This window comes from Protopterus annectens, chromosome 4.part0, assembly GCF_019279795.1.
Source record: "Protopterus annectens isolate FY-2018-M chromosome 4.part0, PAN1.0, whole genome shotgun sequence".
NCBI classification, from domain to species: domain Eukaryota; kingdom Metazoa; phylum Chordata; order Ceratodontiformes; family Protopteridae; genus Protopterus; species Protopterus annectens.
Window position 1 is genome coordinate 1,677,632,716 of NC_056733.1, and position 26,731 is coordinate 1,677,659,446.

Sequence of the window (26,731 nt, forward strand, 5' to 3'; positions counted from 1 at the left end):
GTCCATACCCTTGCCAGTGCCCAAAATAGTACTAGCATCCCCACACCAATAACTACCCCAACCCACCCCAATATACAAAACAATAGCCCCAATTTTCACCTCCACTCTGTATCCACCCAATCAATATCTAAACTCCTTGGTAAACTTAAACCAACCACTCTAGCAGCTGATAAGCTGCCAGCAGACTTCCTTTGGATCTCAGCTGAAGCTACAGCCTATCCTGTCTATTCTCATAAACATATGTCTCTCAGAATGCAAAGTCCCCACCTCATGAAAAACATCATATATAATTCCACTGCACAAAGGAGGCAACTCCTTAGAGCTCACCAATTATCGCCTTTATCCAAAGTATTAGAAAGAGTTGTTCATACTCAACTTATACACTACCTCCAGAATAATAACCTACTCTCAATATCCCAGCATGGCTTTAGGCCTTCCCATAGCACCACAACAGCACTACTATCATTCACCAACGTAGTTAACCACCACAGAAATAATGGTCGATTTGTTTCTTCCATATTCTTAGACCTATCAAAAGCCTTTGACATGGTAAATCACAGTCTGCTTCTTGATACCCTATCCACCCTAAATACAAGTCCCTCCTCTATATCATGGTTCAACAGCTACTTATCTGCCTGTCAGCAAGCAGTCCTATGGCAGGACCAATTGTCCCCCCTGTTACCAATAACCATAGGAGTCCCTCAAGGATCCATCCTTGACCCATTGCTGTTCTCTCTATTTACAAATCAGATCTCTTCATCCTCTCCCACTGCCTCAATAGTACAATATACAGATTACACTACCCTCATATGTGCTGCCCCTACCCTTAGTGAACTGCAAACCCTTATCCAAAATAACTTCACCCTAGCTAGAACTTGGTGCACAAACATCAAACTTCTTCTTAATCCCAAAAAAAACAAACTAATTATTTTCAGTTCCTGCAGAGTTCCTCCCCAAAATATTAATTTCACCATTAGTTCCAAAGAAAACATTCAAACCAGTCCAACCACACACACTAAACTGCTAGGCATAAAAATAGACAATAACCTGAGGTTCAACATTCACATAGCACAAACCAATAAGAAAGTTAATAAAAAACGTGGTCTCCTCTGCAGGAACAAACAGTTTATAACAAAATGCACCAAAGTAATCATCACAAGGACTCATCTTCTATCCACCCTCCTCTTTGCCTCTCCCATATTGACCGATCTCAGCCAAACTGACCTAAATAAAATGGAATCTTGCTACAACATGATTACCAAGTTTGCTACTGAAGCCTCATATTGGTTCCAACACTGTCTATCCCTTAAGCAACTCAACTGGCTTGAGTTGCCTCATATACTTCTACTCAATCAACTCTCTATAGCGCAGAAACTCTACTACCTTCCTGAGATACCTCTAGCACTTCATCACTTAACTGACCCCCAAATTCTTTCTAGAGCTTTAAGATCTGGTAACCAGAACCTCATAACTGTCATCAAACATAAAAACGAAGCTGGTAAGTCCCTCTTTGCCAACACCATTGCCAAAACCTGGAACACACTACCAAGCCAAATAACTTCTACCACCTCCTTTAGTCAATTCAAAAAACTCCTGAAAACCCACTATCTAAGTAACTGGCTATGCTCATGCCACTCACCAGGCTAATCCATTCCAAGAGAATTTGCCAGGGTACAGCTATGTATAAACAGTTTTTCCCCTGAAAGCTTCCAAACCCATATACATTTACCTTACAAAACTTGTTGTTGTGTCTTTCGGCTTTTCCCGGTTAGGGGTCACCGCAGCGGAACTCCGGTCCACTAATGATTGGCAGTTGAATTTTACATGCCGAGTTACCAGCCCTGATGCACAACCTTCAACGAAGGTACACCCGCTCACGCATGTCTCCATGCAGAAGACGCTCTAGCTGAGAATCGAACCAGACAGCGTCTTACTGTGAGGCGACAACGCTACTGCAGCACCACCACCGCGGGATATAGCTGCAAAAGAAAAAAAATGTACCTCTGACTGTCTACTGTAAGAAATGTTAATCTCTAGCATGATGTCCTGTTGTATGTATATATGCTATATGTATGTTTGTTAATCACCAGCTTGTTGTCCTGATGTGTATATAAGCTATATGTATATATGTTCTACTTTTTTTTAGTCTCATGTAATGTATTGCAATGTGGAGCTTTTCTTATCAGGCCTCCGCTGAAAATGGACCTGTGTCCAGTCGGACTTTCCAGGTAAACAAATGTAAAATAAATACAAATAAAAAATAATTTTCCAAGCAGTCAGGAAAAGAATACCCTTCGTCTTTTTTCAACCACTTCTTGTAATATATTGTCCACAAAGACCTGGGGGTAACCTCTTTTTACTAACATGTCCTTCTAGATGTTCATTTGTTGTAAAAATTCCCCCCACTCAGATACCATCTTTGCAAGCCAAACCACATGCCCCTTAACCAGGGATTTCTTCTGATGTAAGGGGTGACGACTATTGTATTGGATTATTGGATTGTATTGACTATTGAAGGGGAAAATGCATTAAATTATGAACTAAGTGTGGTTGATGAGTCTTCTTACAGCATATTAAGCAATGTATGTGGTGATTTCAATATATACAGTTATAGTAATATTATATTTGATGGCAGGATTGCTGATGTTTTTGATAAAGGATTATCTTTTGTTCTTAGTAAGAATGCAGTGCTGGATGATGTGCTAATTAATTTAAAATTGTATACCAGAAAGTTAAATTTTTATTTCCATTTTAAGGGGGCGGACTTGGGTTCTACTGATCATGAAGTATGCAAAAAAGCTAGTTTTGTAACCCCACCCTACTCCCTGTAGTGCAAACTTTTGAAAAAAATGTGTGAAAATGATATGCAGAAGTTATTTAAGGTCAAAAGAATGCACTCAGTAAGGGGGGATAATATGGATAGGGAAGATATGAGACTGGTGGAGGAAATATGTAATAACAAGCAGATCACAGTGATGAAACCGTATAAAGGAGGTGGGCTTGTGATCATGAACACAAATACTTATATCGATAAAATGTTCCCCTTATTATACACGGATACTTATTGTGAAATCAGTTTAAAGGAGAAAAATATGTTGTACAGGAAGGTTTACATTATGTTAGAAGAATTATTATTGAACAGGCAGATAAGTCTAGAAGAACATCATTTCATGGAAATGAAATGCCCCAAAATACCAACAATCTTTGGAATTCCAAAGATACATAAAGATCTTGTTGAAAGACCTTTAAGACTGACTGTAGATGCAAAAGCATCAAAAACATATTTCATTGCCAAGTTTTTAGATGGTCAATTGAAGAATGCATTAAAAGAATGTCCATGGATTATTAAAGATTCCTGGGATTTTTTAAGTAAAATCAATAATAATATGTATAATGATAAACTCTTCTTAGTTACCATTGATATCAGAGACCTATTTTCTGTAATACCCCACAATATAGGCATTGAATGGTTTTATTCATACCTTTGTCAGTATACACAAATTAGGCATGACTGTATTTTAACAATCAGAACCCTTATGGAACTAGTACTTGATACTAATATTGTATTTGAGGAACAGCTTTTTAAACAATGTTAGGAGGTAGCAATGATTGATATTTGTGCCCAACATTGTTTCAGCCTTCTAGGAAAGGGAATTTGTTTTTAACAGTACATTTATGAAATGTTGGAAATACTACGGTAATTGTTTGGATGACATTATTATTTTGTGGAATGGTGACGAAGAAGAATCGAAGGCCTTTTTAGATTTTATTAAGGAAAGTACTGATTTTTTTTAGAATTTACCCATATAATAAGATATGAGGCAGTGAATTACTTGGAAATCACCATTAGCAAAGATAAAGATTTAAAGGGTTTTAGAACAACTGTTTTTAGAAAACCCACCTACCCTAATACCCTTTTACATTACGATAGTTGTCAACCCTTACATCAGAAGAAATCCCTGGTTAAGGGGCAAGGGGTTCAGCTAGCAAGGATGGTGTCTGAGTGGGGGGAATTTTTTCAACAAATTAACATATTGAAGGACATGTTAGTAAAAAAGAGGTTACCCCCATGTCTTTGTGGACAATATATTACAAGAAGTGGTTGAAAAAAGATGGAGGGGATTCTTTTCCCCACTGCTGGGAAAGGATGTGGTATACAAGAAAAAGTAAGGACAGAAGACACTAGTATTAAAAAAACTCTACCATTTTTTGCTATAATAAGCAATTTCAAGATATTAGTGAAATACTACAATGTGATTGGAATTTTTTTGGCACTAGCCAAGATTACTTGGAGCTGGTAGGCCATACCCTAGAATCCTATTAAAAAAATATGTTAGAGAGATCAATAAAGGATAACGGTAAAGGAGATGAATGAAGAAGTGTGGTTTCTGCCTACAATGCAGATATATGATTGAGGTGAAAGAAGCAAATATACTAAATTATGGAAAGTATGTTTTAAATGTAAATTTTCCTGCAATAATAAGGCAGTAGTATACCTTGCCTTGTGCTCCAAGTGTCTCGGTTTTTATATAGGGAAGACCATTAATGCCCTTAGAAGCAGGGTCTATCAACATTGCTATGATATAAATAAACAGGACACTAACAATGCCTTAACGTCCCATATACTCAGTAATGAAGGTTATGATTCTAAATTTGTTATCTTAGAACAGGTGGTATTAGGGGACTGAGGAGGCACACTTGATGATTTTTTGGAAGTAAGAGAATTAAGATGGCAAATCAGAATAAATGCTACAGAATCTGCAGGTCTAAATAGTACCAAATCATTAAGCTCTATTTTAAGGTTAAAAGCTGATGGGTTTATGTAAATGGAAATGTTTTTCCTGCTTTGATTGAATAATGTTCTAGCTGTATAATATTTGAATACTTGCTATATTAATATATAGATACATATGTATATAGTTTTATTAGGACATGTATTCAGTTTTTACCAAATAATTTTATTGTAATGTATTCTTTTGTAGTATAATTTTTGGGAAGTGGTTTCTCTTTAATGAAACAATGATGTAAGTAATTACATAATTGACTGAGGGATATAAGTTGGGTTGGATTTATGTGTTTTTTATTCTGATGAAGTTTCCATTGGGAGATGAAAGCTCTCAATTAAACTTATTTCATTGCCTCCAGGTGTGGCTCCTTCATATTTTCTTTTACTAATTTTATAAAGGTGCAGAAATACAACAAATACTTCTCCCAACATTCCAATGAAACAAGCCACCAAACCTGTTACAATTTTCCTCTTAATGAAAATATTTATAGAGTCTAAGTGGCTTGACCCAAATAGTATCTCTTGGGAGGGATTCAGACAGCTAGCCATAAAGCATTTATTGGCCCATAAAATTGTAAAGGATAAAAAAGACAAATATACAAGATGAAGGGTAGTATGGGAACAAGCCTTTAACATTATATTAGCATGGACCGCCACAGAGACACTTAGAAACACACCATAAGGGAATCTAGAACGACACATATGATCAACCACTCAGTATATCTTATGGTTTTGATTTACAAATATATGGTCTGTTATATTCAAATGTCTTAATTGTGAAAGCATCTATATATATAGTGTAGATATTTTTTTGTTGGATGACCTATATCCTATGATATGAATCTCAGTGGATAACACTGTACTATGGTCATGCTTCTTAGATATGTTTGTTTTATGACTTACATCAATGGAAAATGAAAATAAAAATTACTGGAAAAAAAAGAAATACTAAAAATACTTAAAAATTAGAACAGTATCAAATTACTACTTCAGTTTCATTGAGTTTATGACATGGAAATACAATGCCTTCAAGGTTTCATTTGATTTAATAATAAAGTTACATCCTTTCCATTCACTTGGTGAGGTAGTTTTGGGGTCTTTCTAATTGCTGCAGGTGTCGGGTAAGGTACATCCCAAAGGGGGCATTGTATTCTATGATGGGTCTGATGAGGGATGAATAAAGGGGTATGATTACCTCTCTTGATCTAGATGTGAATCCTTTCTTGATGAGGTGGGCTATGCAGAAGGTCTTTCTAACCAATTATTTTGTAGTATTATTGGTCTATTTCACTGTTATACATTATCAGTTTGCTTACAGCCTTGCAAGAGTTTATTAGTAGCATATGTTTATTTCATGCAGAAAAATGTAAATAAAGTCAGGCCAAAAAGCAATGCTATTACTTTATAATTGTTAAAACTGAGTTGTTATTTTAAGCATGTGATACTGTTTTTTATTTTTTTTTTTTTTTTGCAATTTGCAGATACTGCTACAAAAAGACATGTTGTCAGTTTTGGATAGTCAAATAATTTTCAGTTTGGTATTCCAGAATGCATGTTTTTCAATACAGTTAAGAACAAATATTACATCTGCAACCCAGACTTGCGCCAGAGATTGGGGGTAGAGTGGAATTTTAGAGCCTACTTGCATGAGAGATGCATCTAGGGACCCTTGGACATTAAGGCAGATCTTCTAGTACCTCAGCAGTGACTAGGACAATGCAGACAAAGGACTAAATCAATAATCTACAGAAAGACAAGACCACCAAAGCCAGAAGTGAAGATAATTGATTTTCTTCAATTCTGTATATGTACAGTAAATGTGTTTCTTTTATCTAAATAAAGTATTCTTTAGAGTTAAAGTGTGTATACAACAGATGTGCATTTATGCAGATTAGAGTTAAAGCAAGTTTGCAAATGTTATGTATTCAGACAACTGTTATAACGGTACTAGTTTTCAGTTTATGCTTTTATCTGTGTTTATATGATGTTGTCAGAAAAAATGATATTCCTCTACAAATCATTTAGTTTCCAGAATATAACATATACCAGATTTCAGTTTATGCCTTTACCTGTGTTCTAATAATACTGGAAGAAAAGATACTCTGTTAGTGTTAGTTTAGTTATTTTCCAGAATATAACAGTTATAAGCAACTATTTTAGATGTCCAGTATAAATATGTATCACTTACGAGTAACTTTCAGTCGAGTTTCAGAATATGACAGTTATACTTAGTTATGAGTTCAGTATAATGCACTTCACTCAGATTTCAGAATAAAGCATTCACACTCAGTTACACATTTCTATCAGCAATTCAGCATTACCGGACAGTTTTCAACATGCAATTATATCACACCTCATATTATTCAGTCATTAATTTTAAGGGCATAGTGACAGAATTATTTGTATCAGGCTTATTGAGATAAGTTATCTAGAGAATAGGTAGTAATAATTGAATATACTCAAGGCATGACATGCCAGGCTTAGTTTGTTAATTAATTTACAGAATACAGTGCCTATTACATAGTACAATAGTCAGAGAGTTAAAAACACACTGACAGGGTATACAAAGGAATAGATCTGAAATGTGGAAAGCATACGTTTTTGTAAATGTACTTCTACTATTGCAACACATGGACATTTAAAAACATTTAAGACACAAATTTAAAAGGCAGACATCTGCTACAGCACATAGAAATTAAAAAGGTAAATAAAACAGGATTATTGGAAAGAAATCTAGCTGAAGATTTACAGGGACAAGTTAATACAGTATATGGTAATTATGCTTCAAGATACATATATTAGCTGTAAAAAGAGAATTTGTCAGTTCTAACATTTTAAAAATTGATCAGTTATAATGAAATCATAAAGTTAAGTGATTTCATTCCAAAAGAATTTCAAATAATTAACAGACTATAAATGATCTGACAACTATTGGTCAAAATCAAAATTGTAAGTTTATTTACCAGCTCAAGAAAAATATTTTATATTAGTTGTAGTGATCATTATATTAATAGCTTTATAAAGTAATCCCAGAAGTAAATCCCATTTCAGTAATTTCACAGACAGCTGTTAAAGAATAAATCCTACATAAATACAGTTAGTAGAACAGACCTTGCGTATGCATGAAAATGTAAGGTCAAGTCTGTGTCTCCATTAACTAACTGCAAAAATATATACCTTTCAGGTATTTCAGGAGAAACTGTAAGATCAGGTTTCACTTAAATGCAGTCTGTTAGACAAAAATACAGTAGTATCTTTGCATGAGTCTGGAAATACTGCCATGCTCATTACATCTGAGTAACGCCTCCAGGTGCATCTGCAGTTAACTCCTACTGCGCCTCTAGGCGTCAAACATTGCTTGTTCATATTTGCATTAATACTTCCAAAACCATGCTATATACAAAGTATCCATATATTTTATCTTGAAGCATGCATGATGGCAAAAAAAGTTGTATTGATTTTTGACCACTGTCAGTGAGTATTTGTTAGAACTGTAAGGTGATAACTTCATTTTTTAAAGGCTCAAGCCATGCTCACTGGCAGTTAAAGGTACACACTCAAAACAGCTGCACTAGAGAGAATGAGTGAAAGCAGACATATATCTTCATTTTACATTTTACATGCAAATTATTTACAAAATAAATGTTTTGGTAACCTTCAGTCAAGAGTATTGATAGGAATAAAATGTACCAACAAAATGTGCAGTACATTTAGTACAAACAGGCTTGTAAACCAAGGTTAAAGACGCGTATAGAAATTTACTGGGTGTTGGTATTATTAGGAGATACTAAGCTGTTGGAAGAATTCTTTCTGAACTTGCAGAGTGTTTTGTTCCTACAGTTGCATAAAAGTTCAAGGTTGGTAAGAAAATTCATGGTTTATTTTGAAAATAGCCTTTTAGTGTGCCTCATCCTTATTCGTGGCTATGATTGTCATGTCATACTGTTTGACTTTCAATCTATTAGCAAGGAAATTATAAAAAAATAGATACATTTTATCCAAGTACATTGTCCCAATTAAAACACTGAAGCCCTTTGGTTTCTCTTTCCAATTAACTGTCAGTCTAACTCTAATGAACTCCATGATCCTCTTCATTTTCTGACTTTTCTGAAAATGTGAGTAAATTTAAGCCTATGTTTTTAATTTCAACTTTCAGCACCTTCCACACATATTCTAAAGTGACCTCACTGTCTGCAGCATCTGGCCTCAGAGGATTTAAGACCTCCCTAAGGTAAATTTGTTATGAATATTTAACAGATGCATCTGAAATCTGTGTGTGTTGGGGGGGTTTGGGGACTCGCCCATATATTGCAACTTGCTTACTTTGAAGTTATAATCTAAAACAGTGAAAACTTTAATATTCAATAAAATAAATCGCTTGCAATTTAGAAGCAAATTTAGTCTATCTGACTTGTTATGCACTGCAATGGTGCAATATATGCAAATTGCTGGCTATTTAGGTTCAATATATTATTAACTCCTTTAGAAACACTGGCTAGTCACTCTATTTGCAGTTTCATGTTTGTGGTGCTAGTTGTATGTGGCGCATTGTATCATTAAAGCCTACAACAACTGAAAGGCAAATAAGTGCTTTTTTTCAGTAAGGAATCTGGCATATGTACTGACACAATTAAGCAGCTTAAATATGAAAACAAATAAATAAATATCTGAAATAGTAAGGCAAAAACCTGCCTTGTTTGTTCAGTTACAAATATTTTCACACGTTAACCCCCAAATTCACTAATCCTCCGTGTAAGACTTAATAAGTCTTACTCGGAGGCTGCAGTTGAACGGTTTGACGTCAGCGTGCCATGAATATTCATGAGGGCATACTGACTCAACCGTAACTCTTACACGGACTGAGTAGGAACGCAGGGGGTGTCTCCGACTGCCGAGCAGTCTAAATGTGCACGCCCCTGCAAAGTTTTAAAAAGCATAATGTCAACACACAAGAGCGAGTTCCCTCAAATGTACTTGCACCCAACACCATACTCCCTGACACTGTAAACCCCCATCACACTTATATAAAGTAAATAATCATATATATTTTTAAATCCATGATTTAGCTGCTCGTATTTGCGTGTGTGTGCGCGGGTGTGCCCATTGCTCAGCTAGAGTTAGCAATTCTGACATGGAAGAGCATAAGAAAGAATGTTTATGCAAATCACACCAAATTGCAATAGCGTAATGGTAGAGCGTATGCACAAAAAGAAAGCATTCACGGTTCGAGTCCCCCCACTCCCCTTCTTATTTATGTTTTAAATCAGTATTTGAAATAATACCATACATATATGATTTAAATTTTATTAAAAGCAGTGACATGGCCAATGTATCAGTGAACAAAATATATATTTTTAAAGGACCCAGATATATACTAGCCTGGTGTTAAGCAACACTTTACACAGCTAAGCACAGGTGCCCATAGTTTAATAGCGTTTTACCCAGCTAAACAGAGTTGCGCATAGTTTAATAGCACTTTATCCAGCTAAACAGAGTTGCCCATAATTTAATAGCGCTTTACCCAGTGCAATAGAGTTGCCCAAAGTTTAAAAGGCACTTTACCCAGCGCAATGTGTTTGTGTGGACGTGCGTGCTGAACCAACCAGGGCACCGTGGAGCAACGTAGAGCTAAGTTGCTTAAATGCAGCCACACCCCTAGCCTGTCTAGACAGTATTAAAATAAAAGAATGACCAGGTTCGAACCCAGGACCCTGTGCATCATAATTAAAGTACAGAATCACTAAGCCATGACAACATTCATAAACTTACGAATGGTAGTTTAACCATTACTAAGCAGGTCTGCAGTCAGCCGAGAATTTTACAAAATGGCCAATCACAAAAAAGTGCGGGAAATGCAGCATATTTAAGCCCCATAGGCGGGAATACTCGCCATAACTGATTGTAGCTCACATTTGCAGTCAGAATGGCAGGTGCAGGAGAGGGTTCAAACTTCTGAGCGCAACGTTGGGGCATCGAGGAGTCCAAATACATGGTTTGGCTCCTTGTCCACCATCACGAGTCAAGACTCCTGCAGGGCCAGTTCCAAGGGACAGAGTAGAAGGCAGAGGCTTGGAACCGGTTAGCTCGTAACCTCACCAGTGCCACAGGCATTCACTGGACTGGTGAGCAGGTCCGTCACCACCATGCAGACCTGAAGAGACGAAAGCAGGACCACCTGAACCAGTGGATACAGGAGGCCCGTGGGATGCAGAATGCCCCACAACTGAGTATGTAGTCATGGAATGCAGTATGTAAGAATTGATAATGGAGTATGTATAATGGATAGGTATGTCTCAATATCCCTTCATTTACTTTACAGCTGCAGGTGACCGTGCTACGAATCAGCAAGCCTATGCTGATAGGCTGCTAAGGCTGCACCACCAGGCCAGTTAGTGATTATTCTGCATGTATTGTTATATAAAATATGGGAGAGAGCATGAAAGAAAGTGTTGTAGTCCAATAAAACAGCCATAGAATTGCCTGAATAAGTCATCTGCATGTACTGTCAGATAAAAACATCAGAGAGGCAGAAAAAGAGTGTAGCAACCCATTAAGAAAGGTAACATATGTCTGGAATAATATCTCTGCAGGCACTGTCATATAACATAAGGGAGTGAGCCTGAAAAAAGATTGTTCTAACCTATTAATAAAGGTATAATATGTCTTGAACATGTCTGCCATAAACACCGTTAAAACAAATAAAGGAGTGAGCCTGTGGAAAAGTGTGCAATGTCATTAATAAAGGTCTAAAACCCAGAGTGTGTCTGTGTCACAGAGTCTGAAATGTTGTTGTACCCTTGCATTATACAAACAGTACTGTTTGAAAATGTGCTGGCAACCCAGAGCTAAACAATCCTATATAAAGTGGGTGATGGAAGTGCTAGTAGCTGTGAAACATATATACAGTTCACAATAGTCAGTTACTGGCCGGCATGAATAAGTAAACCTGGCACACGTGTAGCATGTAATTATTCACCAGAAATGTGAGTGTGTGTCAAGAAATGCAGGGTTCTGTACAAATCGAAGTGAAAATGTCATGTGAAAACATCCCAGATATGTAGATAGAGAAATATAAATGCAAACAAGAAATATGTAGCAGTAACATCTGCATCCTGGACAGTTAGTGTGTCAGATATAGGTCAGGCATATATTGAACTAGCCAAACACATGACACAACCTAATGTATGGTGGCAAGTGTAATAATACAGGTAGTGGATATACACTTGCAGTCACTGGGAATGTAGTGTAGACTAAAAGGTCATTATAAGATGTTAACCAAGGTTTTTGTCTACACGCTACCGTATATGCATACACCATGCAATTCCACACCTCAGTGGGTATGTGTAATCTTAAATATTTGTTGGGACATATGTCCTATTGTTTTATAAATATTTGCATTGATGTTGATGCATGTGCCCTGTTCAAACACCACATTCATGGTGGCCTGTTGCCATCAAACATCCCTGCATGCTGCTGGAATATCCACTGTCGTTCAATATATGCATGTGTTATGCTTGCTGTTCAACTGTTGGAACCTTGGTGTGTTGGGTTAATGGGAATATTACAGCATGCTTTTACAACTAATCTGGAATGCTGTTGTTTATGTTGTAATTAAACATACCTAATCACAGAATATATGGGAAGGCCGGTCCCAGCGGATCTACCTGTCCCTCCTCAGTTGGCGAGTGCACCTGGCACCAGCGGCTCTGGTGCCCAGCCCGAGCTCCCCTCCTCCATTGGTCCTATGCCACCTTTGGTTGGAAGCGCTGCAGGGGATGGGGTTCATCCCCCCGTGCAAGCGTGGCTGGAGGAGGGCCACCTGTCACCCTTGCTAGGGTCTGGGCTGTTGTGCGTAGGGAGATCCAGCGTTCAGTCGCTGATCCCCTACGCCAGCTCGAGGCGAGAGTGGTGTGTCTCTTGGGTGAACCTTCCCATCCTACACAGCCCTTAGCACAGCCACCCTTGGGGCTTTGAAGGTGCAGTGCTGACTGCCCATGGGTGGGGATCTCAGTTCCACTGTTACCATATGTGGGCTCATGGTCTTGCAATTTCCAAACATCCTTCCCCGTCAATTGCATTCACCCAACCCATGTGTCAAACTCTGTCCCTATATGCATCTTGTTTGTCTTGTCTGTTTACCTCCCCAACCTACCTCCCCAAATATACCTACTTCCTCTACCTCACATTCCACTCTCACCTGAAAAAAAAAAATTAAAAAAAGGGCAATCTGTACCCACAAAAAAATTACGTCCCATACATAGCTGCCCAATTCGCATACATGTCCGCTGGACATGTAAACTGATAATTCTAATTGTCAGTACAACATATTTTGTTGTCCTCACCCCTCTCTTAGGGGTGGAAGGTTTCAAATGTCACACCAAATTTCAAACATATGCACAGCTGTTGCTGGTAAAGAAATGGGCAGCTATGGACCTTCCCTACACCCATCCTGCACATCCCGAGCTGGTTTCCCTACTGTCTTTCCCTCTTTGTGCCCCCTTTTTCACCACTTCCCTACCTCACCATTTTCTTTTCCTTAAAAGAAATTAGCGCGGGGATAGCGGGAGTAAGCACTTTTAAGCAGTAGTTAGCGGGGGGGGGGTGCGAGTGTGAGCTTGTGTGCGCTTAGCTAAGCATTGCTAAGAGTCACGCAAACCCACGCAAACCTGCTTACAACTGCTTAAAAGTGCTTTAGTCACTCTGCATGGCAGGGCCCTTGTTCTGCTGAACAGCAAAATAAAAATCCTTGTCAGTCTCGAACCCCGGACCTTGGACTCACCAGTCTGCATGAAGTACCATTACACCACAGCAGATATACAATAACTTAGTGCTGAAAGCAATATATCATGCATTACCATGAGTGAATGTAAAGGGAAAATAGGAATGGCATAACACAAATCTTGTTCTGTGGGTCTTAACCAGCAGGTGTTGTGGAATTGCATGACATGACTGTGAAAAGAGAATCAGCCATGCTAGTAGGGAATAATGTTACAGTAGAACCTTACAAACCCCACGGAGTATCAGAGCAGGATAAACACTGGCATATTTGCATAGGTCACAGGCCAGACCTCCCAACAGTGACTGATCTACAGTGATGACCCTGATTTGGAAACAAATGTTAGCTGTGCCCCTCTGACTCCCTGTGAAATGTACTAACAGTAGGCAGAAAGGTGGAGAATCTCACTTAATGACAAATGTCAATAAGTGAGAGTAGACACTGCTTGCACGTCAAAAAAGGTGTACTAATACATATGCTCTGAATCCCCCAAAGTCTGAACTGCAAAATGTGTGAAATATATAACAGGTGTATCCCAGTTATATGTACCTTTCCCTTAGGCTGAACAAATATATACCTGAGAGTATCTGAGGCCTGGAAGAGTCAGAAACACACAGGCATATCAGCTTGTCTGCTGTTACACACTCTGCAAATAGCTGTAGAATGAATACCACAAGCATGCCCTTATGTACAAGTACAACACAGAAATATCAAAGGATGTAGCCGTGTACTGCTAGCAACCACCTGTGACAATGCCATTGTTCAGGTGCTGAAAAGACTACTGTGGTGCACAGTCAAAGAATACTAGGCTGACCACTGTCTACCATCTGGATATGTCCACAGGTGGGAGCTACTCAGACAGACCTCTAGCCTTTATAGACTTACAGGTACACAGAAACTCTGCATGCTCAGTAAGATAAACATCACATGATAATAAATAATGCACTCTGCACTTCTGCACCCCTACCCAAAGGTACTATATACCCGTGTAGTCAGGCACAACCAAGGATGTAAGTAGGCATACACAGCAGTGCAATATGTCCAGTTGTCCTGAGCAGACTGTGCTAATGTCAACACAAACAAACCACAAACTGTTCAGAAGTGAGTAACATACTAATGACAGTGTAGCAGTTCACAAACAGTGCATGTGCCTGATATTCATAATTGGTAGTACAACACACTTAGTTGTCCTCACCCCTCTCTCAGGGGTGGTAGGTTTCAAATATCCCTCCTAATTTATTGCATATGCACAGCTGTTGCTGGTAAAGAAATGGGCAGCTATGGACCCTCTCCACATCCATCCTGTACATCCCGAGCTGGTTTCCCTACTGTCTTCCCCTCTTTGTGCACCCTTTATCACCACATTCCTATCTCCCCATTCACTTTTCTGTCAAATAAATGAGTGCAGGGGTTAGCGGGAGTGAGCACTTGTAAACAGTAGTAAGCGGGTTTGCAACAGTGTGCGCAGCATGTGTGCGCTTAGCTTAGCATTGCTAAGATATGGTATGCTAAGCCAAGCTTGGCTTAGTATTGCTAAAATAAAATAAGCTAAGCTAAGCTTAGCTTAGCATTGCTAAGCATCGCGCAAACCCGAGCAAACCCGCTTACAACTGCTTAAAAGTGCCTTAGTCACTCTGTATGACAAGGCCCTTGTACTGCTCTGCAGCAAAATAAAAAACCTTGTCAGTCTCAAACCCAGGACCTTGGACTCACCAGTCTGCATGAAGCAACACTACACCACAGCAGATCTACAATAACTTGGTGCTGAAAGAAATATAACATGCATTACAATGAGTGAATGTAAAGGGAACATAGGAAAGCCATAGGAATACATTGCAATAAGTAGTGTTGTATGCCAGTTATTTCTCTAATTTGAAAAGAAAGTACATACTCCCATGTATCCAGTGTTAACATTAGGATGTGTGAGTAAACCTAAACACCGAGAAGAGTGTGCAGGAAGAAGCAACAGTCAGGTTTCACTGCAACATGCATTTCACTGGCTACAACTCAGCTTCAGATATGAGACATATACCAAACTTCTGACTGAGACAACAGTGTCCACAGCACACAAGCATGGTCCCCACCTTGCAAAACTGAAAGGGCTATGCCTACCTAACCTATCATTTTATAGCAGTGTCCTGAAATCACAGTGAGAACTGCAATTACCACACAGCAGGCTGCATGCAATTACTAAATGGTGGGATCCAATTGGTGCAGAGGCCATCACATGCACATGTGCAGATACCTAGAAAAGCAGCCTGTATCTGCTGTCCACGCATGCAATAATATCATTGCAACAACTGGGAGAGAGAGAGAGAGAGAGCATGAGTGAGAGAGACAGACAGAGACAGACAGACACAAACAGGCAGAAGGAGAAAGACACTGAAAACAAACAGCAACACACAGAGGAAACAAATCCAAAAAAAGAAATAAATAAAAAATAATAAAACAACACCTACAACAGACAGAGGTGAGGAATACAAAGGTAAGGTATGTAACAGATATGTATTTGGTGACATTCAAAATATGTGTCTGAAGGGTACTCTACATATTGTGAATCATCCATATGTGGCAGCAGTCCGTATCTATATGTACATGCACATTTGCATAGGACAAGGGATATACTGCAGCTGTTAGTGAAGGCTGGATATAAGTATGTTGTTGAAGGCTGCTATGTGCACATATGTATGTAGGTTGTAGTGTGTGGCATTGCAGAAAGCAAGCAGTGCCGGTATATGACATGTGGTGTTAAATGCTGTGGGACTGAGCTAGAGGCAGTGAGGCCTGCAACAGCTATATGGCCTGAGGACAGCAGAATGCATTCTGCACAACATTGTATAATAGTATTACATAACCATATGTCTCACAACTGTTGCATAACTGACATCCCCACCATGAAAGGTGGGCAGAATATGTGCTTATGTGTGCAGCTATATGAACAGCAATAGATGTTTACATGTATGTGTATATATACATGTATATATACATATATATGTGTGTATAGATATATAGATATATATATATGGATATATTTAGATATATATGGATAGATATGGATAAATATAGTTATATATGGATATATATATATATATATATATATATATATATATATATATATATATATATATATATAGATAGATAGATAGATATGGATATATATGGGTATATGTATATATATATATATATATATATATATATATATATATATATATATATATGTATATATGTATGGATATGTATGGATATGTATAGATATGGATAGATATGGATAGATATGGATAGATACGGATAGATATGGATAGATATGTATATATCTATGTATGTGTATATATATATGAGAGAGAGTGAGGGAGACATGGGGTCATATGTACTGCAACAGGTGCCTGTTGTCCAAGGCATGGACTGAACATCAGTGTTGATACCACAGTGCCATATCCCATTCCAAAACACCTTACACAGTAACTGCCACATAGGTGGTATCCTGCCTAACACTGATGGTGTCAGAAGGGTATATGGGACACAGGTGGACAGTAGGCTCCCCTTTGATAATCACAGTGACAACAGTAGTAATGTAATCTGTCTACGTGGTACGTGTCATTACAAAAGGTGTGTCATCTAGGGAAATATAGGTCGGTGTTCCCCTGTCCTCATCACAATGCCCCATGTGGTATGTACTTCACATGACAACTACAGCAAGTGGAAAGGCCACAGACATGCCTAACAAAGAGTAATACTGCCCTCAATCACATGCCCTATGCAGACTGACTCACAAACCACAGCTAGAGTGCGTTGCATACCGTCCACCCAGAGGTTACCACTGCTGGACATACAGAGGTATGTCACACCCATAGCAGTCGGCCAACCACCATGAAAACACCTCACAACCCCTCCGGGCTACATGAACTAGGGTCCTAATCCTTGTCACCTCACTAAACAGCACATGCTGGAGGTACAGGGTCCTATCCACAAATATGCCATACTCTGGACTAAACCACCCAGCATGAACAAACAAGGCTCCTCATTAGCAGATGTCATACATACCCCTGATGATTGTTTTGGAGATAGGTAATATGCCCTGGGAGTCACCTCTGTGTATCCGGTTGACAGGAGCAAGTGAAATCACATTAGATGTGTGTCAAAGGCCAGGGTAGCATATGGCTAGGCTGCTCTAGGCCCTAGGGCCAATAGTGTATTACCTACCTATGACACAATGCACACACACACATGTACTCAGTGCAATACCTGCTATGTGAGGTGGAATGAGTGTGACAGTGACTGTGTGCAAGGTTTGTAAAGGTGTGATATCTTAGTGTGAGGTTGTGTCTGTCATGGTAGTTTGTGTTCTAGGTGTGAGGCCGGAGAAAGACGTGTCAGTTATTGGGATGCAGACATAGTAGGATGGCATATGTTGTGACATAGTTCCTTGTGTATGACTGTGGTGTCCCAATGTAGGCTGAAGCAATACATGTATGCTCAGTAAGTGGTACTGCTGGTGACTCCAGCTCACATATGAACTGTTGTACTACCTGAAGCTATAGGCCTAAACAGCACATTATGGTGTATGTTCACAGTGCCTGGTAACACTGTCTTGTGTGTTTCCTGTAGTCTGCACAGATTGCATACCACAGGCATAGGTATCTGTAAGTAGGGGCACACAGTACTATAAGTTACACAGGTAATGCTAATCTGTGTCGGCATACATCTGTGTGTTGTATGTATGTCTGATGTGTGTTTAATGATGCCTGTACCATGCCCGCAATGACGTGTGTTACAGGGTATGTGTGTGTACCTAGCAACATGTATACTCTGTTACAGCAGTATGCCAGCTATATTAACAACCGTGCACATATGTTAGGTAGGGGCATGGCATCAAAGACTAGGGTGGTTTACCGGTAATACTGTAAATGTACATGACAGTCATTGCATTGGATGACATATTTCTTCATGCATTAGCTTGATATATACCCCCTGGGTGAGGTTGTGCATTGTATCCCAAACAGTGTGCCGACTACTGGTGTATACTGCTGTGTTATATGGTGTATTGCAGGCACTGTCAGCCAGTTGTGGGCTGAGCACTGATATGTGGTATTGAATGTGTGTATCCTCTGATAGACAGATAGATGCTATATATGGCAGTTAAGTGATATCTGTACTTCATAATGTTAAGTGTGCCACATGACATGCTCACACATATCATTTAATTGTCTTCCAGGGTTATGGCTCATCAACATAATCCATCGTATTCAGCTGTGGAGGAGCAGGAATTCTGAACAGCCTGGTGCAGCACTATAACCTGATTTTTTCCAGGGCCAGCCAGCACAAGCATGACCGTACTGCACTGTGGCAAGACCTTGTTCACCGGGTAAATGACATAGGCATGCTTAACTAGACATATGAGCAGGTATGCCATCACTGCAGTGATTTAATTAGACATGTCCGGCAGCATGCGTCTGATATCCATAGGTAACAGCTTGCCACAGGTGGTGGGGTGGCCATACATCCCCCCTCACCAGAGTGGAGGAGCTGCTCCTAAGCATGGTGGCTTTTTGCCTACAGCAGCAACAGCGTCACACATGTGTCATCATGGAGGCCGGATCCACCCAGCAGAATGACATGAAGAGTGCAGGTAATACGCCCTAGCTGTAGACTACCGTTACCTGTATTGTTAGAATATGCATATGTGAGATGTGCACTGTGTGTTTAGCAGTTGGGATGTCTAACGTGTGCAATACTGATATTTGGAATAGTATCCATACACCTGTGACTGTTGACTGTTGTTCCACTGTCGTTTAGCACACTCACAGTAGCAATGCCACAGTTGTGGCCACTGACAAACTGTGTCATATTCTTCTAGGTCCCTCTGGTGTGACAGCAGGGAAGACAATACATGCTGGTGAGTGTGTTAACACTTTAATATTGGTAATGAAATGTGCATGTCATAGGTGAGGTGTAGGCCATGTACACATAACACACCTATGCATAATGCATGCTGTGCATGTTTACTGTGAGACATCAATCATCTCAGTAAAGTCAGTAGCTGCCTCAATCACATGCAATGCACAGTGCAGCAGACACAATTGTGGCAACACTGTACTGCATATTGGATATGCATAGTTGCTACAGCTGTACACAACAGAACACGTTTATCATATGCAGTACACGAAAACATGCTACATTTGGCATTACCACACACCCACTGTAAGGTCACACTTCAGTATCCCACATGTCATGCACACACACATGATGTACCTCAGGGGTAGAGGCCTATCATGGGGCTGTGCAACACTCTGCAACACATAACACAGTCATGTTAGGCATTGCTCTCTATTGGGCACCTCACACACCCATGTACAAGGTGGCTGTGTAATTGTGAATGTAGCCAAGACACTGCAGTTCAGGTACAGCATGCTAGGCGGTGGTCTTGCACACATTAGTAGCTGTGAGTGACCACAAGATGCATGTTGATGATGGCACAGGGTACTACACCCCATCCAGTTACAGTGACCACAGTACTACTCATAGCAGTCATTGCTCTGCACCTCAGTGTTGTGTGTGTGCAAACATATGCACCTATACACAGTATGCATAGCATGTTGTCTGTGTGCTTACATGTGCTAGTATACACAATATGCACAGCAGTCACCATCCACTCAAAGTGTCACATATATGTCCTGGAATGCTAGTGGGTGTATAGGTCACTTGACACACATTGGGTATGTGTGGTGTTTAATGTTGCAGTCGTGTAGTATGCCATACCTTGTCTGACACCCACATATCTGCAATATGTCCCACACTCACCATAACCACTGTACACTGGCCATGTCGAGCATTGGGATTCCTTCACATCAACATGCACCGCACATCCCGTGTGTGTACATAACATGCATGTGCTAGGCCCGTGCCCACTATTATCTGCTATGGACACAGACACTGCACTCAGACATGGATATCTATGTGTCACACAGATAATACATGCAGCCATGGCATGTATACTTGTGAGTGATGGTGCACAGGGCATTGCAGAGCTGATAAAACCTGCACAGGAATGTTGTGTCCATGTACACATTGTGTTCCAGGGTATAGCCAATCACTGAACAACTACACAGTTGCATCAAAGCCATGTATACTGCCATTTAATAGGGGCATCTACACTTGCACTGCATGGTCTTGTGCAACACATATTCTGCATGCTGACACGTGTGCGGTGACTGTCTACCTTGTGATACTGACACCCACTCTCACCCACTATAGAGTATGTGTTGGATTGCTGGTATGTGTGTGTATGTGCTGTAGTGAGTTGTGTATTAGTGTTCATGTGTGCATGTGTGCATTTGTCCATGTGTGCATGTGTGCATGTGTGCATGTGTTCATGTTTGCATGTGTGCATGTGTGCATGTGTGCATGTGCAGACCATAACGTGTGTTTCCTGTCTTCCTCTCACAGGTGCTGAGTTAAGGGTTGACAAAAGCAGCAGGCAACCTGAAGCCACTGCCACAAATAGTGGTGATGATGACACATGTATATTGGCACAGGAAGATTTGACAGGGTCTGTCGTCGGTCCGCCAATCGACAGTACACAGTGTTCAACCCCATCTATGTGCACACTCATACTGTCAATACATCCCTCATCACCAATGGCCATAGGCGAGGGACAGCATACAGTTGGCATTGACCAGGAGAGTGTGGTACCCATGGCACTTGCATCCCCTCACAGCAGCCATAGCCATAGACCTGGAATGGTACCACATAGGCGGAGGTCCAGGGGCCCTCGGGGGAGCACCACTGGTCATATTTCCCCTGGCAGGCGTGCCCTCACAGGTCTTATGATGACCAGTATGTTCTGGGCTGTAATGCAGGCTCAGGCATGTATGGAACGGTACACCAGGCAGGGACGTAGGGCGCAGAGGGCACATTACACCGCTATCAATTACAGCATCCGTGACCTTGCCGATGCCATCCGGACTTACACCAAGGTCGTTGATAGACATTGGGGGGAGACATTAGATGCCATCCACAACATATCTTCCATGAGCCAGGACCATGCGGGATGGTTGCGACGTTGACGCAGACACATGTCAGCAACAGCAACATCTGGCAGTGGTCGCGGATGGCCCACAGTTCACAGCCGCTCCCGTAGTGTCAGTAGCAGCCCCAGCAATGTTGGGGCTGGCCTGTCCATTGACTGTCCCTGTAGACCATGTGCACGTGGCTCTGGGCAGTCCCAGCAGGGACATGGGTTCAGTCGTCATACCTCTGCCTCTGATGACAGTACCCAGTCAGGGTTGGTACCCGATACTGTCCGTAGCACCCCTGCCAGGCACAGGTACTGTGTCCGTGGCCAGAGACAGTGATCTGTACAGCTTAGCAGGTACAGTCTGTGGCTGTCCCACAAACTACCCTATATGGCAGCCACATGGTGGAGCTGTGTGTGCAAACACACACACATTAACCAAACAACTAGAGCTCACACATACACACACACATTGCATCAACATTGGCCCATGCTGTACTGTTGTCCCTCACTCACACACACACACAAACATGTCGATTGGATGGGTCAATGTCAGGCTTTGGCAAACAACATAATGCCCTGTGCATATGATGATACCTGTGTCGCCTCCTGTAATCTGCATCATTGACAGAGGGACAGGCTAACATGGTGCTGATGCACAGGGTGACACTATAGCAGTGTAGCAATAATAGCAAGTTGTCAACAAGGAAGTGTAACGACATCCTTGTAGGTATATCTAAGTGGATATTATGCATCAAATCTCTGGTTGTCAATGTAGCATTGTTTACACCGCTGTTAGGTCTGAGTATGTGTTGTCCACCCATGTGCCACTTGGCTAAAGTGTAATGTGTTGCCAGCATGTGTTAGTGAGTGGACAGTATGTGTGTGATGTGTGCAGTACAGATTAGCAAGTGTATATCTGTGAACATGGTGGGTGCACACTGTCTGCATGTACGTGCATAGTGGACACATGGGACGTGTGGCATACCCTGTCGTACACATTGTTAACATCTCATAGTATCTTTCAATGGCCAGTATGCATTCTACTACAGTTATGTACTAACATGGGTAGACATGTGTATGACATGGGTTGACACTATGCTGTGGGTGATACCGTTAATATCTGTCAATGATTTGTGGTCTGGTAGTATACACAACCTCAACAGCATGACTATAAGCAATCATTGGATGATGTCCTGACAAATGACACACAGTAGTAGGGAACCCAATAACAAATGGATCCTTCCGGTGCTACACTATAACACTAACCAGTGGTAATGACCACCACCCATTCCTGTGACCACACCTGTTTGGCATGTAGACTCCTTAGGTACATGCAGACACATTAGGGATATGTCCATCCAAATCTGGAAATGCATGGATTGGCCTACAATGCATTCCCTGGATGGGACGCATATCATACACAAGGGTATCATACAGATAGATACCTGTTGTCTGATACATACTGTATAGCAGTAAGCCGACTATGGCATAGTCATCCTTATGTACTATACATACTATCCTGTCAGTACCACACAGGTGGTAGCCCTCAACATGTATGTTGGGTACCAATGTGTACATACAGCCTCATGTTATGTCATGTGTCCCTTGGTATCCACATATCCATAGGTATTGTGGAGTCCCAAGGTGTATCACATAAGACATTAGAGGCCTGAATGCATATCCACAAGGCAGTTGTACACCTATAAAGACTGTCCATTTTTGGCAGTCTTTGTTGTGTATAACCATGTCTGACATATACCCTATGTACATACCCTCACTCACACTACTCTTAAGTAACTGTCATGGGTGTGTGTGCTACAGATGACCTTGGCCACAGAACATGACAGTGGACGGCCTTGTCACATGCATACATATGTGACCTACGATCTGAGAAGCAGCGGCACAACCTGTCAATGGAAACAAATGTATTCATGTAGTATGCAGGCTTCACACCTATGTTCTGATTGAGGGGACATGTACACATATATATTTGCCACGCAGATACCTGATGTGTGCAATGCACTTACTGTTGTAATCATACCATAGTAAAAGCAAAACCCACACCGCATTGACAAACAGTGACACACACAGTCAGCATTTGGAGGCTTCAAACCCCTATCTAGCGCTGTTATGATACTAGAGAGCGATGCATTAACACGGCGCGCTATCTGCTTTATTGGGTGGTTTCCCTTCTCCGGCTATATTTGTAGGATGGGGACATCATCAGTCTTTCCATAGAGAAATGTACCTCTTTTAGTGCGTTTTACCAGTCTCCAAAAAGGGCACTCCTTTCAAAGACAATTGCACACATACACACCCCCACCACGCACTCACTGTTTGCAGGATTCAAATCCCTACCTAACTATGTTATGACACTAGGGAGAGATGCATTAACACGGTGCGCTATTTGCTTTACTGGATGACTTCTTTTCTCCTGCTGTATTTGTAGAATGGTGACATCATCAGACTTTCCAAAGAGGAATGTACCTCTTTTACTGAGTTTTCCCAGTCTCCAAAAAGGGAACACCTCTCAAAGGAAACTGCACACATACACCCCGCCACACACTCACTGTTAGCAGGATTCAAACCCCTACCTAACTATGTTATGATATTATAAGGAGAAAAATTAACACTGCGTGCTATTTGCTTTACTGGCTTGTTTTTTTTCTTCTGCTGTATTTGTAGGATGGTGACATAGATTCATAGGTTCATAGGTTCATACTAGGCTATCTGCCCTGGGGCATTTATAAGCCTAGCCCAACTGTGTTTGGCTTACGCCACCCCTTGATTTGATTATACTATGCCCTTTTTAAAGTTTAGTTTACTGTGCCTCTGTCTAATAGTGACACGGAAGTAATCCCCAGGACAAACCTATGATCCCCCATCCAATCATCAAGATTTTTCTTGAAGAGAGTCAGTGAGGTGCTCTGCCTAACATGAATTGAAATTCTATTCCAGAGTGAAGGGAGCCTCTGGGTTATGAATCTGTCCCTCCAGCATGTTCTATTTATTTCTGTGCTGAGTTTCAAGTCCCTCGAGCACGTGGCTCTAAGGGATTTAGATTTACTGAGGTGGAGCATGTCCTTTAATTCTGGGTTGGACATAGCTTTATATGTCAGGCTTAGATCGCCTCGAAGTAGGCGGTATGCAACTGAGTAGAGCTGAAGTTTTTTTAACCGAGCAGCATATGGCATCTGTTTGAGTCCCTTGATCCTCCTGGTGAGGTACCTTTGGGGTCTTTCCAATTGCTGCAGGTGTCAGGTAAGGTACATCCCAAAGGGGGCATTGTATTCTATGATAGGCCTGATGAGGGATGAAAAAAGGGGCATGATTACCTCTCTTGATCTAGATGTGAATCCTTTCATGATGAGGTGGGCTATGTAGAAGGTCTTTCTAACCACTTTGGCAATGTGGTTGTGAAAGGAGAGATTGCTATCAAGTTGGGTCCCCAGATCCCTAATTACTTTCTCTGTACTTAATGGGTTAGCACCTATGTGGTAATTTGTGGGCACATTGTTTTTGCCAAAGGGTATGACTATACACTTTTTGGCATTTATCTTTAGACCATGGCTCTGGCACCAGTTATCCATCTCTGTGAGACCTTTTTGAAGGATGTTTGTGTCAGCTGGAGAGTCGATTATGACACCCAGTTTGCAGTCATCTGCGAACTTGGTGAGCCATAGTCCTCCCACGTTGGCCTGTACCTCAGAAAAGTAAATACCGAACAAGAGAGGTCCCAGGACAGAACCTTGTGGGACGCCACTTGTGACCAGTTTCGAGTCTGACATGGCTCCAGCAACTCTGACTCTGTGGGTTCTATCTTTGAGTCAGTTTGCGACCCATCTTGTGACATAGGGGTTTATATTTAGGCTGGATAGCTTATCTATGATGCCCGAGTGGGGTATTGTGTCAAATGCCTTTGCAAGGTCCATATAGGCTGTGTGGACTACCTTCCCTTCATCTATGGTCTTGGTGACTGTTTCAAAGAAGTCGACCGGGTTCAAAAGGCAGGATCTGCCCTTGACAAACCCAAATCGGTTAGGATCTAGTGTCTGTAGGTCCCCAATGTCTTTGTTTATGAGTTCCATGATGATCCTCTCCATAGCCTCACATACTAGGCTAGTCAGGCTTATGGGGCGATAGTTTCCAGGGTCCGCAGAGGCGCCACCTTTGTGGAGTGGGACCACTGTTGCTGTATGCCATTCTTTGGGCACATATCCTGTAGTGAGGCTAAGATTGTACAGCAGTTTTACTTAAGGGATTAGTTCTTCTTGGAGTTCATGTAGGACGCAACCCGGGATGCCATCTGGTCCCATGGAAGCAGTGTTTTTTGCTTTGGAGAGGGCGGCCTTCACCTGTGCATTAGAGATGTTTGGGAGGCTGCACTCTGCCGGGATAGATACTTGCTCTTTTGGGGTGGAGGGGGTGGAGAGGTTTGCACTGAACCTGTCTGCCAGGATATTGGCGATGCCTGTTGGTTCAGTGTATTTTTTGTCGTTTAGAATCAATTTAGAACAAGTCTGGGAGTTGCATCCCAGGTTCCTAACATAACTGAAAAAAGCCTCATTAGACTTTCCAAAGAGGAATGTACCTCTTTTAGTGAGTTGTCCCAGTCTCCAAAAAGTGGACACCTCTCAAAGGAAACTGCACACATACACACTCATTGTTTGCAGGATTCAAACTCCTATCTAATGATGTTATGATACTACAGAGAGACGCATTAACACAGCACGCTATTTGCTTTACTGGTTGGCTTTTCTTCTCCTGCTGTATTTATAGGATGGTGACATCATCAGACTGAACATGGTGATGTGTGTGCACTTTGTTTTATGCCATTCCAGGAATGGTCCATGTGGGTCAGCAGGTGTCAACAGCTTGAACAAGACCTCAGAATCCTTACCTTGTGTGATCTATCTGAGGACACATTGGCATTCCGTCATATGTCAACACATATTTATGCACAGCTTGTTGGTTTTGTGGATACTACATGTGTCTGGGATGTTGATAAAGGGCTATTCAAAGTCTATGTGACACATGTGTAGATGTGTTCATTGATGTATGTCCTGGGTGGCTGCCTTGCAAACAGTCTAGCATGTTTGGGAACCATGATCCGCACATGAACATACCACAGTTGGTAGGGCTGTGTGTATGTCAG